This window comes from Typopeltis vanoorti, chromosome 19 (genome assembly GCF_054136105.1).
Source record: "Typopeltis vanoorti isolate ZY-2024b chromosome 19, IOZ_Tvanoo_1.0, whole genome shotgun sequence".
Taxonomy (NCBI): Eukaryota; Metazoa; Arthropoda; class Arachnida; order Uropygi; family Thelyphonidae; genus Typopeltis; species Typopeltis vanoorti.
Genome location: NC_143567.1, coordinates 89,113,848 through 89,127,474, shown reverse-complemented (window position 1 = coordinate 89,127,474; position 13,627 = coordinate 89,113,848). Strand labels below are relative to the sequence as shown.

General features: G+C 36.5%; 1 protein-coding gene across 1 annotated transcript in view; it reads right to left on the bottom strand.

Annotated features, from left to right (window-relative positions):
- LOC150096322 (small COPII coat GTPase SAR1-like) overlaps positions 1-13,363 on the bottom strand; it is a 120,547-nt gene extending 107,184 nt beyond the window's left edge. Inside the window, exon 1 of the mRNA XM_090408893.1 lies at positions 13,220-13,363. The gene's annotated coding sequence lies outside the window, so the exon portion shown is untranslated. The remainder of the gene's footprint in view (positions 1-13,219) is intronic.
- Positions 13,364-13,627: the final 264 nt, after the last annotated feature.

Sequence of the window (13,627 nt, the reverse complement as noted above, 5' to 3'; positions counted from 1 at the left end):
TAAGGATAATGCTTTGTTTGTTTTCTGGACAGGAATTTCGAGCCACAATGCATCTCCCCATTGCATTCCAAATGTGTTCTATGGGGTTGAGATCCAGGGAGTGTGCTGACTACTTGATTCAATTAATATCCTTGTCTCCAGAAGTATCTCCACTGCTCATGTATGATGTGGTGTGGCATTATCATCCATAAAAATGAATTCTTCACCTACGGAACAATCAAACATGACGTTAAAGAACGTGGTTGCAATATTGTTCACTAGTCATAGTCCTTTTCTCCAGAACTTTTATTCGGTGCATTCATTAAACATAATACCTCTCCACACTATGAACCCAGCACCACCATATCTATTCCTTTCAAGAACATTCTTGTGATGGTAAGTAATACTACTTTCATGTCAGATCAAGAGTCATCTAGAATTGTAGGAAAGACCAAAATGACTCATCTGTAAAGAGTACATTAGCTCATTGATGTCTTGTCCAATTTTTATATACAAACACCACTGAAAACGTGCGCTCATGGATAAAGGGATGCAGACTACAGGCCTTCAGGCATATAGGTCTACTTGTCACAGAGTATTGCCACAGTTTTTAGAGATACTTGTGTACCTGTGCAAGCTGATCTGCTGTGATGCACTGATTACATTTTATTGTTATAACCAAAACTCTGTCTTTATGCTCTATGATAGAGTGAGGGCAACTTCTTAGCAAACATGTGGAACACATTCCATTGGTTTGAAATGCTGTCTAAAGCCTGGATACAATGCTTGAGATTCCAAACTCTCTGACAATATCAATAATTCTGTGGCCTTCAAGCTTTCCAAAATCATCCAGATGATGTTTTTGAGACATTTCAAAACATCCAGGTTTGCAATTTTATTCCTTCATGAAAAGAGCTCTCTTCAAACACAATTTGCTGAGTACAGCCTTTTGCCTTTTATCCTGTTGAGTGCTAACACGTAACCCCTTTGCACGTGATTCAAAAAATTGGATATGTACCAGCTTTCTACTTGAAATCATCAGTTATACAAATTGCCACATGTTGATTCATCTGAATTTGTTGTATCTTCAGAAATTGAGTTCATCCATAGGTTTTGGACACCAACATAGGAATATTTGCTTGGGAGAATTTTCTTGGTCACTGCTTTGTAACCACTACATAAGATAAAAACTGCCCAAGAGGCTGTACGTTTGCCTTTTATTAGTGTTTTTTTGGTTAAGTTTCAGTGGCATAACAGCTGATTCAAGCTGTTATGTCACTGAATTAAAGCTGAAGTAAAGAAATGACTATGCATTCCATGTATTTTATTTCACCAGCTATCGGTAACTTGATTCAGGATGAGGGAAAAGGTAGAAAGTTGAATTAAGAATTAACAATGAACAGTGTAATAGGTGAAAATATCAGTTGTAATGGATGGTTTTGATATTAATCAGTGACAGGCGAAAGGAAGAGAGTGACTAGGGAGGTCGAGTAGAGGTCAGCTGATGGAAAGGACAGAGTACAAAAGCAAGTTGGGAGAATGAGAAAAAACAAAGACAAAAAGAGAGAGAGAGAGAGGAGGAGGGAAATCAAAAGATGAGAAAGAGAGAGCTCAAGCAAGTGAAATAGAGATGAGAGGAGAAAAAAGTGGACAAGTAAGAGAAGAAGTAAAAGTGAGGGAAAGGGACAAAAATTGTTTATGGGAGAGACTGTGAGGAGTGCAATGAATGTATGAAGATTCTATGATTCAGGATGTGTAGAATATAATATTACAGAAATGTTGGTTTGGGAAAACAAACAATGAGGTGAGGAGAGGATTGGAATATTGGTGAGATGATAGTGATAGATGATACATAGACTTGAAAGAAAATATGAATGAGCAAAATATTTGAGAGCAATAAAAAAAATGAAGATTAAGCAGGAAGAATAATGTGTTACCTCCACACAGTATTGCAGAACTGAGAAATGATAGAGAATGTGTAGGAAGAGGTTTAGAATATGTTGATATCTGGAGCATATTTGATGACAGAAGAGGTATGGCTGTATGCAAGAGAAGGTAACTGCATCTGAAGAAGAAAGAATGCAGGCATCTGCCTCAACTGTTTTCTGAGCAAGAATGAACATTAAGATATGAAAATTAAAGTTACCAAAGCGGAAAGTAACAGGAACTCATGTAAGGACTGTAGTTTGGATGATGGGAGATTGTATCATATATCACAGAACTAAGCAAAGACTCAGGAGAGGAATAATAGCTAATGGGACTAAAAGGAATGCGGCTTTTTCTATATGCAAATAGCAGAGTAACAAGAAACAAGTATGAAACTAATCAGAGAACCATAAAAAGGAGTATTTTATAATAATATTCTTGTATAACAACATAATGCATTATCACAATGATCTAATGTGATATCAGTGATCATAGGCCAAGTGGTCTATTCCAGTCTCATGCAAGAACTTAGTCAAATTCTTTATTATTATTATTACTAATACGGGTATCTCCATGGAGTTAGTAGACTCATCGCAGGAGACCCAAACTATCAAAACAATATCTATCATATCTCTTCTTGAATTCATTTACAGACGAAGAACTCACAACTGAGTCAGGCAATACATCCCACCCACTCACCATAAGGCAATGCATTCCACCCCTCCAAGGCAAAAAAACTCATTCTCATACCCTTGTTAACCACACTTTCCCTTAATTTCCAGGGATGAACTTTTGTTCTTTCATCACTATCACACAGCTGAAACATTTCCCCTGCATCAATCTTATAAAACCTTTTAGTAATTTAGATGTTTCTATCATATCCCCTCTTCTCTGCCTATCAACCAAACTCTGCAATCCACAAGCTCTCAATCTATCAATGCAGGGAGCATTTTTTACATCACTCACCAACTTAGTCATTCTCCTCTGAATCCTCTCCACAACCTCCTCATCTCGAAGGAATCCAGGTGATCACACTTGAGAACAGTAATCCAAATGTGGAAGTATCACCGCCTTATAAAGGGGAATAAGAACCTCTTTATCTCTGGATGTTAGTGTGTTCCTCAATAACCAAGTAATCCTATGTGCAATCTTTAACACCTTAGCAATGTGTCCCCTGAACTTCATCTCCCTATCCACCAACACCCCCTAAGTCCCTAGCCTCATCAATCTCTTGGAGTACCTTTCCATCAATGTAGTACACATTGATGTATACAAATCCCAAAATGCATACTTTACACTTTTCCACATTGAACTGATATCCATTACCTTTTGTCCATTTTGCCAGCTTATTTAAATCATCCTGCAAACTCTCAACATCAGCTTGATTTTTTATTGCGCTACCCAACTTTGCATCATCAGCAAACAACTGAATTTCTCCATTTAAGCCATTTCCTATATCATTTATACACAAATTAAACAACAATGGCCCAAGCACAGAGCCCTGAGGCACACCACTGTTCACCTGCCTCATCCTGGACTCTGCTCTTCCATACATCATCTTCTGGTATCTCTCCCTTAGCCATTCTCCTATCTATATCACCAGTTTAGTATCCATCCCCCATCTGCTCTAATTTGCACAAGAGTATTCCATGGGGTATCCTGTCAAAAGCTTTAGCAAAACCAGAAATACCACTGTGTAGCTATTTCCTTTGTCCAACTCAGATGTCATTCTATAATAAAAAGTTAATTGCTAAGGCAGGATCGACCTTTAACAAAACCATGTTGGCCTCTATAGAGTATCATATCCTGATCCACCCATTCTTGAATTTTGTCTTTAACCAACTTTTCCAATACTTTTACCACCACTCCTGAGATGGTGATTGGTCTGTAATTAACTACCACAGTTTTAGAGCCACCCTTATGCAAAGGAACCACTTTGCCTTCCTTCCAATCTCCAGGGACCATATATCACTTCACCATACCAGAGTTCAAACTCAAGTTAAATAACCAAGTAAGAGGCATTGACAATTCCTTTGCATGTTGACGCAACACTGGAGCTGATATTCCATCTAAACCTACAGCAGTGTTTGCATTTAAATTTTGCAATATACTAAGTACTTATGATTTCTTAACTTCAATTCCATTAGTTTTTGCTACAGGTACAGAGATATCCTCACTTGGCTGATAGACTTTTGAAAAGTGATCACTTAGTAGCTCTACTATTCCATCTGAATTTGTCACCTCAATACCATCAGCACCCACTAAAGTTATCTTTCCAAAGTCATTCTTCCTTTTACTTGCCACACAGCAGAAGAACTCTTTGGAATTACCCTTGATCTCCTTGGTTAAGGTCTTCTCATAATCTGATTTAGTTTTTCTTACAATGCTGGTAGTCTTCCTAGCTTGAGCCTTGTACTGCTCATGGATGTACTGATCGCCTTTCTCCTTGTAAATTCTCCATAACATTTTCTTTTTTTGCAGATCAAGCTTGATACCACTACTCATCCATCTAACGCCTACCTTGTTTGTCTTCCTGACCATGGGGACACAATCTGATATTGCCTTCCTCAGATACCTGCTGATTTTATCCTATGCACTGCAAACATTTTCTGCCACAGGACAGCTGCAAGCTCACTCTGAAGCTTGTTATAACTGCCTAACCTGTAGTTCTGTATGTTCCCCTTCTTAAGAGAGAAATCCACAAATTTTGCAACCTCCCAAGTCAATACCATATGATCGCTCTCACCAATTGGAGGTAACGATGACACCTTACTTATGCATACATCCTCTGAACCAATGACCAGGTCCAACACACTTGCACCACATGTCCCTTCAGTTAATTTCCAGAACCTCCTTACTGAGCACTTCCAAATCCTCTTGCAGAAGATGAAGGTCACTTTTCATTTTCATGAACTCCTGCCGTAGTTCTTCCGATACGGTCCCGACATCTGCTTCCATTCCTAATCACTCCAGCCTATCATGCCACTTCTCACATATGTCGACATTTTTATTCTTCTCATTTAGCCAAACAATCCACAGATCCTTCATTCTTCGGCGCATACATGTAGCAGTTTCTGCAATGCATCCATTGCAAAAAATCTAATGCAGAACCAGACTTTCGTATAGAAGTCCTCCAAGCCGCTGACCTACGTTTCTTGTTGGACGCCATCTTTAGATGCTGAAGTAGTGAAACAGCAGCGAAAACGCAATATATACAACAGAGTTTCAAACAATAACACCACTGAAGGACACTTGTATCCAACTGAAGCACAACTGCAGCACAATTTGAGACAAAAAAACCCACACTATACTTTAATTTAAAAAGATATTTTCTAGCATAACTCAACACGACCACCACGTTCACTAGCGACACTCACTTTTTTTTTCTATTTATTTTATAAATAGGAATAGAATTTGAATCTATACAGCAATTCCAATAGCCTGCTGTTGTCCAATAGACATTCTATCCATTTTTTACTTATGTAATAATTTATTACACATCTTAATAATAATAATAATGCTAAAGTCGTTTAATATTACTTGAGGGTGGTGAACGACCCACCACCCTCACTGGACATGACTGTAGGGTGTGACAAAAGATATATAAAAATCACCATTTGTTAGCTGGCATGTTGAATGTGGAATTCTGAGCATCAATTGAAACACAAATCTGCACAAAAAATATTCAGAACCGATGCTCACAACATGGGTTTCCATCATAGAACTGCAACATGCAAGCACATTACCCAGAGCAACAAGCAGTGTCATCTTCAGTGGTGCAAAAGCATGTACAATGGGATGTGGAAGTTTGGAAAGCTGCGTTATGGAGCAACAAATCATTCTACACCCTCTACTGAGCAGATTGATGGGTGTGGCGGATGACTGGTGAACGTCTCTTACCAGAGCGTGTGACCCCAGCTATGAAATTCTGAGGTAGTGATGTGACGGTATGATCCTGGTTTGGCCTTGTACATCTGTTTACGGTGCCATGACCATTGAACTCTGAGAGGTATCTGAACATTCTTGACAATGCAATGTTTCCTATTTTGTGGCATTTCTACAGTGCTGACTATTCTTTTCCAGCAGGACAATGTACTGTGTCATAAGTTTGCTGTAATTGTCGTTTGTGGACATGAATGTCACCACACTTGACTGGTTTCCACAGATCTCAATCATAGTGAACATCTGTGAAATGAATTGGAGCATTGAGTAGGTCAAGGGACATCTTCCCCCATAACATTCCAGGACCTCATTAAGTTGTTTTTGCATTTATACACATATATTAAAAAGTGAGAATATGTCCTGACACTCCTCTTGATATGTCTTTCCATTTTGATCTGTTCTAATTTGAGTGCTATTTTATTTCTTGTATACGAGGGTGATCTGAAAAGTTCTTGGCCTCGACCATAGATGGCAACACTATCGGCAAGATTTATTATTCTAAGTTAGTACATCTGTCATAAGCATCCATGTGAAATTGCAAGTCATTCTATCATGTAGTTTGTTTTATACAGCTGTCTGAAGCAAAATTGTCTGTATCCCTTGAAATGGATAAAATTGAGTATTGTGCAGTTATAAAATTCTTTGTAAAAGAAGCTTTAACACCAAAAGAAATTCATTCAAAGTTCATAAAAGTTTATGGGCACTCTTCTCCTTCATTTTCGACAATTAAGAAATGGGCAGCCAAGTTGAAACATGGGAGTACCAGCCGTGAAGATGATCCACCTGAAATATATCCAAAAAGTTACTACTATCATTACCACCAGAAATCATTGATCAAGTGCACGATATGGTATTGGATGACTGGCAAGTCAAAGTGCATGCAACTGCCAAGACTAAAGGCATTTCAAAAGAACTTGTAGGATATATTTTGCATGAAGAATTGTAAATGAAAAAGCTTTGCGCAAGATGGGTGCCTCGCTTGCTCACAGCAGATCAAAAACACACTCACATGAAAATCTCTGAACACTGCTTGGAGCATTTTAACAAGAATAGAACTGATTCTGTGCATCGATTTATTACTATGGATGAGACTTGGATTCACCTTTACACACCAGAATCCAAACAGCAGTCAAAACAGTGGAAGACGCCGGTTGTTCAGCGTCAAAGAAGACAAAGTCAGTTCCATCAGCAGGAAAGGTCATGGCATAGGTGTTTTGGGATGCTAAAGGCAGTTTGTTTATTAATTATCTTGAAAAGGGTAAAACAATAACCAACCGGGAAATGTTATTCCGATCTTTTAACCAGACTAGATGAAAAAATTCATGAGAAAAGACCACCTGGTTTGCAGAAGAAAAATAATAATCTTTCATCAGGACAATACACCTGCCCACAAAAGTGTTTTGGCAATGAGAAAATTAAGGGATCTGCACTATGAATTGTTGGAACATCCACCCTATTCCCCAGATTTGGCTCCCTCTGATTTCTCTCTCTTCCCAAAACTAAAACTCTTCCTCGCTGGTCAGCGTTTTTCTTGGAATCAAGAGGTGATTGCAGCTGTAGAGGGGTATTTTGCAGATCTTACTGAGAATCTACAAGTATTATAAATTCATTTTTTCATTGTTAGGCCGAGAACTTTTCAGAGCACCGTCATATATATATTTCTTGAATAGTTAAGAATAACTTTCATATATTTAAATCAGCCAATATTTTAAACATTTCTACATCTGTTAATTTTACTATAGGCTTTTTCATATTCAATAAAGACCATCCATATTTCTTTTTGAAATTCTCTTTCAATAATTAATTTTTTGGTAAAAATTAAGCCAACGTAAGTCTGGCCTTCTCAGAATCTAGTTTGTCCCCTACAATATTGTTTAGGCTATTTGGTTTTTAATATAATTATTATTATTTGACACCTCCAGGGAGTCTTGGGACTCCCTGGAGGTGTCAAATAACAATAATTATCGAGGGAGAGTGTGCCAACAGCATCGAACAATTGATTCCCTTCCAACTACTAACTGCGCTCAAACTTGCTTAACTTTTTTGTGTGAGCCATTAGTAGCAGAGGCTCTACCAATCGACCAACCTGCATATATCTTGTAACTTGCATTTAATAGGCTAATTCCAAATAGTCATTGCAGTCATCTTTATTTCCTTTTTATTATAAAACATATAACTAGTGCTAATTATAAACAATGTATGTAATAAAATCCTTCAACATAACATTAATACATAGTTATAAATCAAAATAATGCATACATTTCTGGGCAAGTGAGTGTTACAAAACAGAGAAACTAAAATTGCAAGGGGGGGGGGGAATATAGCAAGGATGATCTCATGTAGAGATACAACATACATACATATATATATATATATACAGGGTGTTCGGGATAAATTTGACAGTTTCGTAAGGAAAAAGAAAATCTTCTTTGTATCTATTAAATTTAATGAATTGACAAAAAAACATTACAGGCAGAGTTAATTACAATACTATCAACAAGATTTACTCAAAATAACCACCATTAGCATCGATCACAGCTTCAATTCTGCTTCGGAACCTCGAACAAGCTGATGCTACAGTCTCCCTGGGAAGGGCCGCAAAAACTGTTTTAATTTTATCCATTAACTGGGCTTTTGTATTACTGGAAGTGCGATTGGTGTCTTTTTCAACTGCGCCCCATACAAAATAATCCATGGGGTTAAGGTCTGGGGAGTTTGGAGGCCAAACATTTGGACTGGTGAAGTCGTAGAAATTTTCAGACAACCATTTTTGACTTTTCCCAGAGGTGTGGCAAGGGGCCGAATCCTGCTGCCATACATACGGCCTACCATTGGCTACCCTTGTTATCCAGGGCTTGACTACAGTTAGCAACTCCACGAACAAAGCCCGAATTCCAATGCCAGGGTTCTTCAACACCTGTTCCTGCAGATTTGCGAGGAATTCTGCTGTACGAACGCAATCAGATCGTCTGCTAGGGATCTTTCTTCTTGCTACATCCTCGTAGTCACCATTGCAAGTCTCTAGTTCATGCCTGATTGTTTTTACTGTATTCAGGGAGCATTGGGCAGCAGTCGTAATATCCTTATTTTGATGGCGGGCACGAATCATCATGATACAAGTTATTCTCTTCCATGATTCAGGTGGGTTCCAGCTATCCATCCTTTCTGACATCTTGTATATGAATGAAGAAGGGTCCAAACTTTTAAATGAAGAGAAGTGTGTGTTAATACATGTAACTTATGGAAAAATATAATTAATTATAAATATGTCAAATTTATCCCGAACACCCTGTATATATATATATATATATATATATATATATATATAACTGCCTTGTTTTTGTTTGTTATTTTCATCGCTGAACAAAAGCAAAACAAGTTCTATTTTTTTCCCCTTTGAACTGCGGACTAAATTACATGGGATTCATCTGTTTTGATCCCAGTTACAGAATCTTGTTGAGTGATATAATAAAAAAAAATCAAGAAAATTCAAAACAAATTCTTTCATTAAGTGTGACAAAAACACTAACAAACATAAAAATTATCACATTTTTTTCAGCATTAAATTTTGTGAAGTTATGCAAAGACTACTCTACCATATTAAGAGTAATAACTTTAATTTCCTGATATTTCAATCCTCACATTAAGGTCATCCATCATCTGGAGTACACACATACACACACATAAATACACACAAAGAGAAACAAGTTGGGAACATTGGGGGGAAGTTATTACTGTTAGCATAGTAGTTTCCATAATTTTTATTATGGAAACTATTTTAATTTTAATAGTGTCTAAGCATAATTAAAATCATTAGAGGCGATTACAATATGCCAAGATTCCATCAAATAATGGCTGACTTTCAGTGGATGAATCATTACTGAATACTATCAGTGCATTTCAGGATATTATATATAGAGTAGGATGGCATCTTTAATTCTGGCCAACTCTTAGGACCACACTGCTGCAACTGACATCACAATGGATTATACATGCTATGGTTCCACATAACGCTTTGATTGGACATTATTTGTATGAATATAATACATGAATTATTACTGGATGCAGATGGAATTGCCTGATTTTTAAGGGGATGCAAATAAAGTGGAAAGGGTTCAGAGAAAAGCAACCAAGGAAGTGTTAAGTCTCCAAAATGCTGATATGAGGACAGACTGAGGGAATACATTTACAGAGCACTGTGGATAAAGAATGCCTGAGTAGGGCTACTCCCAGATGGTATAAAGTCACTTAATTACAGTGGGAGAGGCAAGGTTAATTAAACAGGTGATCAAGCCCAGGATAGCAGGGAACAATGCCAGATGACTGAGAGCTGAGTTGTATGATGCAGTTAGTAATGCCTTAGATCAGCCTTTTGCAAAATGTGGTCCATGAACTACTAGCAGGCAGCAAAAGAATTTTATTAATAAATATATATATATTTTTTAAATCTTAGTTTGCAAACTTTCATATACAGTTCAAAATACAATATATTAAACATTCTATTAATTAAAATGTTTTTACATAATTCATACAAATTCAAAATCGTAACATGCATAATATTTCCCACATGCTGTACATCTCAACCTGTTGTGTACCACTGTATGCTCACAATACTGCACTGGTGAAAGGAACACAGTGCAGTATTCATTATGAACAACTTGTTGCTATGCACATGCTAGATGCCCTTAAAACAGTTATGAATGCAGTAAAAATTTTGTAAACTAAATAAAGGATTGTATTTTGAATGAAGGTATTATTAAAATCTTGTATGCAGAAATGGGCAGCAAACACGTGCAATTTTTATTTCATACTGAAGTTCGCTGGCTATTTCCAGAGCCATACTTACACTTTTCCTGAGGCAGGTACAGCCAGAGACACTAGAGTGCTCTGGGACCCCACCTCATTGTTTGGGGCCCTTAAATTGGCCCTAATTTTTTTTTTTTTTTTGTGGGGGGGGGGGTTGCAGCTAGGGCCTCATACACCTGTGCATAAGTATAATCCTGGCTATTTCGTGAAAAGAGTTCTACCTGTTTCTTTGAATTGTGAGACAAGATCAAAATCTACCTTTGAGATAGTGAAAGTCAAATATTTTACCTCTCCAATCGCATGCATGATTTCTCCTGGCTTGCCCAACTGGCATACCCAGTTGATATTTTCAGCATTTTCAATGGTTTGAATCTTGCATTGCATGTTACCATTTTATTTTAATATTCAAGATGAAGTAAGAGCAACTGGCACAAAATGGAACTATGACAGAAATACTTCATCAACAGAGATTTTAGAATTTCACAATGCTGGATAAAATATAAAAAAAAATAAAAAATTATTATCTGATTATCTAAGACTTGAAATGGCACTACAGAGCTATGTGAGCAATTTAAAAAATATTTTCCAGAACCAGAAACAGGATTTCAGTGGATCAGGAATCCTTTTATGTGGATGGCATACATAAAAAAAATATCAAGGTATGCTTTCATCAAACAAGATAGATAACTTACAGAACTGGCTAGAAACATGCCACTAAAGAGAAGTTTGATGTAACTCTTATCCAGCTCCACATTTAGGGGAAATCCACTAAATGTGGAGCTGGATAAGAGAGAACAGAACTCTCCACCTTGGAACCCCCCCCCCCACACACACACACAAAAAAAGCAGTACCATTCTTAACATCAATATATGTAAACTTAATACCTTGAATGTTTTAACTTGAATAAATGATTAAATACTTTACAAGTGTCTCCCTTTGGTATAATTCACAATATATCCCATTCCTATCCTAATTTTCCTCCTACTTCATTGTCTGCTGAAAAATATTAAGGTTATATATGTTATGGCAACCACTCTTTGTAATTAGGTGTAGCATAAATAAGGCTCATCTCTGGTGGTAGAATATGACTATCAGTATGGAGCTAGTTAGAAAGGGCCAGAAAAGTTTAAGAAACTCTGCCTTAGATAACCAAAATGTAAGATCTGAAAATACTGGAAGTTCTAATAAGCAACAGATTAATTTGGAAGAAAATCATTTATAGAAAGTTAGTAATATATATTTAACCATGTGGTAATTATTTAATATCCTGTACAGCTTTGAATGTGCATATCAGGAATTATGTACATTAGTATGTAACCCACCTATAGCATGTTAGTACCATGGGTAGTTTAAGATTATTTTTTTTTCTATTTTTATTAATTTTCTTTTCTTTTCTTTTTTTTTTTTGGTTATTCACTTTTTACCTGGTCCAGAAATCCTGCTCCAGAAACCAAACATGGAATATTTTCAAGCTGCCAGTTAACAGGCTGGTCTCACACCAAGCGATGAAATTCGTCTACCACCTAAAGACAATATATATATACCCCTGGCAGGATTCAAACCTGCAACCTATTGGTTGGAGAGCAGTACATACAGTAACCACTCCAACTAGGCTGGCAAGTCATGAGGCTGAGAGACATAAAATCAGAATAAAATACTTTGGAAATATAAAAGTCATGATTGTTGTGTGGTGTGAGGGATTGTAGAAAAGAAGTAAAAAGAATGCCATGATACAACACAAATAAATAAAACAGCTGGTACTGACTTTTCGTACTGTAAAAAGTATTTATTGTAAAAGTTGATGTGGCTACACTACCATTTGTCCAAAAAAAAAAAAAAAAAAAGTTATATCTAATATACATAAAGAAATTCCATAATGCATTCGCAGGCAGTCAATTAGAAACACAAGCAATAAGTGATGAACTGTATTTCTGTAAGGGCACAATGAAGAATTGACATTTATGACCAGATACCCTTTTACTAGTATATGACATGGTGTGGCTACCTCACATACACAAATACCATTCCTTGAAATGTCTGGCGTTCAGTACACAAAATGTTGCTTAAACTTTTACTGTCTAGCAAGTCCACAGAGCGGAATAACTACTGTCTAGTTATTCCATTCTCAAGGAAATAACACTTAATTATTCCTTGGATGATGATTGTTGGGAGGGGGAGGATGGGTTAACCATTTAACAACCCGCCTTCTTAAATGCCAATTTAAGAGTGCTACTGCTCGAAAATATATTATTTATTTTGCACTATAACCTTCAAACATAAGCTTATATAGTATCAGATAACAATTAAGTTTCTACAGAATCAGTTTCTTTTCGATGAGAATAGGAGGCCATTCTCTTTTTGAAATAACTATAATAGCATCTGTGATCAACTCAAATAATCAAAATGAGTATTAAATTTATAAAAAAAAATGCAGGAACTAATTAAACATTGTCAATAACTATTAAGTATCACTATTTAATTAAACGCAAAGAATACTGAGAAAATTCGTGAGAAGGACAATATAAACATCCCCTCACATAAGCGAAGTGAGAAATATTCACACACCTCACTAAACCTAATTTTTTGAATCGATTAACAAATTCAGCATCCCAGATTCTTCAAATACTCAAATTGACTAAGTTGCGCATGAGCACAAAAGTTCTTAAAGCCCCGATTCCCATATAATTCCTGGACTGTAAAATGTCTAATTATAATTATTGCAATTTAAGAATACAGCCTGCAAAGAACACATGTTATTATTATTATACATTATCGCCTCACCTACTCCTTATAAGGGAATAAAAGGCATTAGCTGATTTTAGTATTATTATTATTACATATGAAGGCACCTCCATGGAGTCAGTTTTATCACGGGAGGTCCAATTTAAAAACATTAATCAACAATTATCAATATCTGTCATATTTTGCATTATTTAAAGAATCTTAAATTATATTTTGCAAGAAATTATTTTC